This window comes from Macrotis lagotis, chromosome 4, assembly GCF_037893015.1.
Source record: "Macrotis lagotis isolate mMagLag1 chromosome 4, bilby.v1.9.chrom.fasta, whole genome shotgun sequence".
NCBI lineage: Eukaryota > Metazoa > Chordata > Mammalia > Peramelemorphia > Peramelidae > Macrotis > Macrotis lagotis.
Window position 1 is genome coordinate 220243402 of NC_133661.1, and position 6192 is coordinate 220249593.

Consider the following 6192-nt stretch of genomic DNA (forward strand, 5'->3'; position numbering starts at 1 on the left):
TGAGACAATTGAAAATGACTGAACATAGTATAGTCTGAAGTGGGAAAAAGCATGACCCTATAGATCATGAAAACAGTGAACTAAGCATTTTCTAATATTTTTACTATATGATTACTCTGTACCTTGGGTTTTTTTTTTATCTTTAAAATGTGTAAGCTCTTCCAAGTCTTATAGGAATATTGGAAGGACAAATGTGATGGTATATTTGAAAGAACTTTGTAATTATTTTGTAAGAAAAGTAGATAATGAACCTGTTAAAATAATTATTGACTTTATTGGCACACAGATACAAAAGTAAGGTAAAAAAAATAGCCTGAGCTGAAACACCTCCCCACCCCACATATACACACAAAAACCTTATTCTCAACAAAGAAGAAAATATATTTCCAAAATACCATTTGTCTCGCTTTTTTAATTCAACTAAAAATAGATTCTTAATCTTCTTGAATATATGAAATGAAAAGTATACTAACTCTGTATTCAAAGAACCTGTGTTCAAATCCTACCTTTTATTAATTACTACTTGTGTGACCTTGACTAAGTCACTTAAGTCTTTGGAGCTGTTTCCTTATGAAATTATTGGAATAGGTGACTTCTGAGATATCTTCTAGCTCTAGCTCTATATTACTATGAACTGACCCCCTTCTCCATTTCACATGGAGATAGTTTTCTTTTCCCTTCCAAATTTATCTTTATTCAGAACTTCCTAAATCCAAACTTCCTCTTAGACTTCATCAAAGACTTTATTTTGCATGTAACTAATGAAGTTTTCAAACGTTATGATTACCTATATTACTGTTTTATATTTCTATTGAAATCTCCATGGAAAGTCTGTCATATTTAAATGTCTCTGTTATTTATTTCTCTCTCTTCCACAAATTATCAAATATCTATTTATTGATTTACATATTGTATCCTCTCAGTAGAACATAAACTCTTTTAAGACAGGGATTATATTTCATTTTGTCTATTTCTTATTTTCAAGTGTCCAGGCTTAATGCAGTGACTTGCATATAATAGCTTATTAGCAAATATTTCTTGGATTGAGTCATTATGGATTGTTATGGAAACCAAGTATCCCAAGAGAATTATGTTGGAACAGAGAAAAGATTACTCTATGTCTCTTGAAACATTTTATAAAATTAATCCTCTGTTATATCTCAAGAGTTATACTAACTTTTCAGAAATGGAAAAGCTTTGGGCTTGTGAATTTAATTGTGGTCACTAATTTGTGGAACATCTTGGATCAAAGAAAAGAAACAGAATCAATGACCAATTTCTGCTTTTAATTCAATTATTATTAGGAACATGGAAATATAATTGGTCTGCTGGTTCTAAAATTATCTTCCTTAGCAACTTCCTGCTAAAGTTGGGCCCTGGTCAGAGGATTTTGTTGAGGATTAGTGAGAAATAAGCATAAGTAAGGATAAATAAAAGTGGAGTCTGATAATGGAGTGCCTTGCCCAGGGAAAGCATTTCTAGTCAGTCTTAACCTGATTGTTATTTACTTTGGATAATGTCCCTGAGGAATCTATTACCTTTGCTTCCTACTAACCTAACCACTCCCACATTCCCCCAAAAGATTTTTCTTCCTTAGAATGAAAAGTTAAATTCCACAAAAACACTTACCAGGTTCATAGGGATATGTTGCCTATAGATCTATCATCTATAAAAATTCCCTTTCAATCATTTCTAACAGTATAGATAAAGGTCTTTGTGCCTCAGTTTCCTTATTTCTCACAGAGAGGTTGGAAAAAAATGAAATTCTAGACTACTGCTAACTATAAAATTATGTGATTCTAGAAGAGAGGATGTAATTCTTTCTATTGAGGAGTTTGTATTTTTAGAGAAATGAAAAATTGTATTGTAGCTACTGGCTACTTGAGTTCAATTCTGCCTATGAGGAATCATTATTCAGAGTTGGGAAAGTAAGGGCGGAAATAAAACAATAATTTATTTTAAAGGATTGCAAGACATAGGAAAGGATAGGGAGAGGGAGAGATAGAGGAGATAAAAGAACAGCCAAGCAGTGTTGGCTGGGCCACAGGTTGGTAGAGAAGTCTGTGGCCCTGAAGCTGGAGTCAAGCTCAGGTTTTTATGTCTTGGCTCTCATCCAGAGGGCAAAAGGTGAACTCCTTTCCCCTATACTGGGTCCAGAATTAAGTAAAGGGTAAAGCCTAAGGAGATCAAGATACAAATTTTACATTAAACAATGAGTCAGTGGTACATCAAGAATGGGGGGGTCTCCACCCAAGCAGCTTTTAAGATTACAATAATAATCCTCTACTTCTAGTCAATTTACATCTCAAGAGTGGGTGGTAGTCAAAAACATCTCCACCCAAGTTCTACTTTCACAATTCTCTTCATCTTTCCTCTGCATCACTATTATAGCAATTCAACCAACTAGTTGTTGCTTCATAAATACTTGTTAAATAACAATGAATATATTATGTATACATGAGAAGAATATATGATAGACAATAAACTTCCTAGGAAAATATTACTCTCAGATTTCATTTTGGAAGGGAGTTAACCCTGGATTCTCAAATGTTATCAATAGAACATAAACTCTGACTTTACTAAGATGCAAAGACTCAAGGGTAGATATAAAAACAAATTAATTCTGCTATCTGAAAACTATATAAAGGCTGATTATTAAAAGGTAATTTAGTCAATTTGATTTAATTCCCCAGGTGATTAAATTTTTTATTTAGATTATCTAGCTAGTATATATATATATACTCTGAGACCCAGGAAAGTTGTATAAGCCCTTTATATGGTATCCTGAAAGGATTGTGGGTGTCTCTTTTCTCAGCGATAATCTTGAGATCCCACCAGCTATATTCTTCCCAACTGTTAGTGGTCTGATTAATGTCCCAGTTTTATTTAATCCCTATTATTAATTACCTTTTTTTAAAAATGAAAATTTACTTCAGCATTTTAGCCCTACCAATTGTATACTTTCCTCAGTGTCTATGGGCATGATATCCTCTATACCATTTTCATCTGTGAAGAAAGGGCAGGAGAGAGAGGGGAAGAAAGGAGATATGGTTGTCAGCTCATAACTTAATTCAGCTTTTATATACAATTAGTTCCACCAAATGCCATTCATGTCTAGGACCTACATGACTTCCAAGTGAGTTCTTCCCCTGGGATAAAATTCTGAAGATCACTCCCAAAGATGAATCCTTAGTCCTCAATGCATTGATGTTTCACAGGCTGCAAAATCCAGCCTGTATTCAAATTTATGGATTCCTTTGACTTGTTTGATTTATTCTCCCAAGCTTTGAAATTCTCATATTTGAAGATTCTGTTCCCTTCACTTAGAATGGACAAGAATCAAAAAAGTCTGCTGACCTATCCCTGTTTCTCAGGATCATATGATCACTGAGGGAAGAAATCCCTAAGGTCATTTTCTCTGTAGTACATAGTTTCACACTGGATATTGTGAGCAAGAGAGTCATTGAGTTCCTCAGACATAAAACAAAGAAGAAAATTTAAATTGACAGGCCTTTTGAAGATGAGGAAATTTCAGGCAAGGCAGCTAATTGCATGCCATTAGTCAATTGGAACCAGTTATAGAATTTCCATGCATGCTCCAGTCTCTCCAAGGCACTTTTCCATAACATATCAAGGTTTTCCCAGGAATAAATTTTCTCACATTGAATTTACAATGAGGTTATATCATCTGGGCAAACCGCACAGATGCCAGAGCCCCACTTATATCTATAACATAGCCTAATAGTATTCATTACTGTGTGGTCTCTTTCCACATCTGTAGTGATAGTAACAGGGTAGTGAAAAGAAGGGGCAGAAAGCACTAAAAATTAAAAAAAAAAAATCATAGAATGTGCAGTCTGTTTATATAAAATTAACTTGATATTCTTATACTATCTATTATAACCAGTGACCAAAAAGTTGAGACACTACTGTAGGAATTGAATCACATTTATAATGCTATAGGCAGGAAAATTTGGATTCATTTCCTACCTCTGACCCTTACTAATGTGTTACTAAGAGCAAATCACTTTGCCAGTTTGAGCCTATTTTCTCAATTATAAATTGAGGGTGATAATACCTGTATTACCAGTCTTAAAGATCAACTGAGATAAAGTAAACAGTGCTTTGTGAACCTTAATGTACTATCTAAAATGTTGCTATCTATAAATGATATATTCACAGATGTTGACATATATGCTTTGAAGTTTGTAAAGATATCATTAGATAGATGGGGAGAGATAAATATTGATATGTATATAGATGCAAATGTAAAATCATGGGGCAGCTGGGCAACTCTATCCATCAAAGTAGAGAGAGTGATGGGCCTAGAGTCAATAAGACATCTTCTTGAATTCAAATCTGACCTCAGATACTAATTGTGTGACCCTGAGAAAGTCACTTAACCCTTTTATTTATTTGTTTGTCTTTTATTTATATATTTATTTATTTATTATTTTTAGGTTTTTGCAAGGCAAATGGGGTTAAGTGGTTTGCCCAAGGCCACGCAGCTAGGTAATTATTAAGTGTCTGAAGTCGGATTTGAACTCAGGTACTCCTGACTCCAGGGCCCATGCTCTATCCACTGTGCCACCTAGCTGCCCCCACTTAACCCTTTTTGAATTAGTTTTGAATTAGTTGGAGAAAACCCCAAATGAGACCATGAAGAGTTAGACATGCCTGAAAAGACTAAACAACAATAACATTATCAATCTGCCTATAAATACACACACACACACACACACACACACATACATATATATATGATATACACACATATATCATATATCCCTATAAATATACATACTATTTATTTGTTTATATCTATATCTATCTATCCATCTATCTATCTTTCTGTGTATCTATCTAAATACTTGTATACATACACATGGGGCAGCTAGGTGGCACTAGCCTTGGAGTCAGGAGGACAGGAGTTCAAATCTGGCCTCAGTCACTCTACACTAACTAGCTGTGTGACCTTGGATAAGTCACTTAACCCTAATTGCCCTGCATTCAGGGTTATCTTCAGTCATCCTGATCTATATCTGTCCACTGGACCCAGATGGTTCTGGAGGAAAAAGCTTTACTCATATGTAATTCATGTGCTTGTAATGGCATCACCTCTCTGATGTCATGATCTTTCTCAAGAACAAAGGACAAGTATCATCATGAGTGTTTGTGTATGTGTGTGTGTGTGTGTGTGTGTTTATATTGATAACCAACTGGCCATTTAGTAAAGAATTAAATTAAACACTGTATAAACCTCCAGAGATTATCCTAATAAAAAACAAATGTTAACCTTCAGAGTCTGGTCTCAAAAAAACAAAAACAACCAAGCAGAATTAGGCTAATATACACATTTATTAAATTTCTAATTCCATTAAGGTTAGATACTCAGGACCTTCATGCTTTCTTTATCAGTTATTTTAAGACCTTCACAAAGCATATGAATCTTCCCCCTCCAGGATGTTGGCACTACCCAGTGATCTTTGTTTTAGGTAACATCAACTTTATATAGATATAGATAAAAAATATAGATACAGATATAGATGTAGTTATAGAGCTATAAAGATATACATACATAGATATACATATATATGCATATATATATATATATATATAAATTTATAGAGATACATATAGACATATCCTCATGGTGATATTACATTCCTTTAAATCATGGAACACAACCAAAGGAGAATCAAAATTGCTAGTGATTCAAATGGAAAGAAATGCTGAGTGTATTTGAATATATTATCCATAATGATTTATACTTGAAAGGTAATATAAAGAAATCATCAAGGGAAAGTTTAACTAGGAAAAAAAGGAGATAGTTATAGACAATAAAAAAACAATTGAAAGTCTACCTGCAAAGACATACTCAAGAGATATATGAAAATAACAATAAAACAAAATATATCCCCACAACTAATATCAAATCTAAATAATTTGAAAAATATTAATTGCTAATAAGTAGGTTGAGCTAACATAATAAAAATTACAATTCTCCCTAAGTTAATCTATTCATTCCGTACTATAAATATAAACTATCAAAAAATTAGGGTTAGGGTTAAAGAAATAACAATATTCATGTGGCAGAACAAAATTTTAAGGATTTCAAGGAAACTAATGAAAAAAATTGTGAAAGAAGTTAATCTGGCTGTACCAGATCTCAAATTGTATTATAAAGTGTTA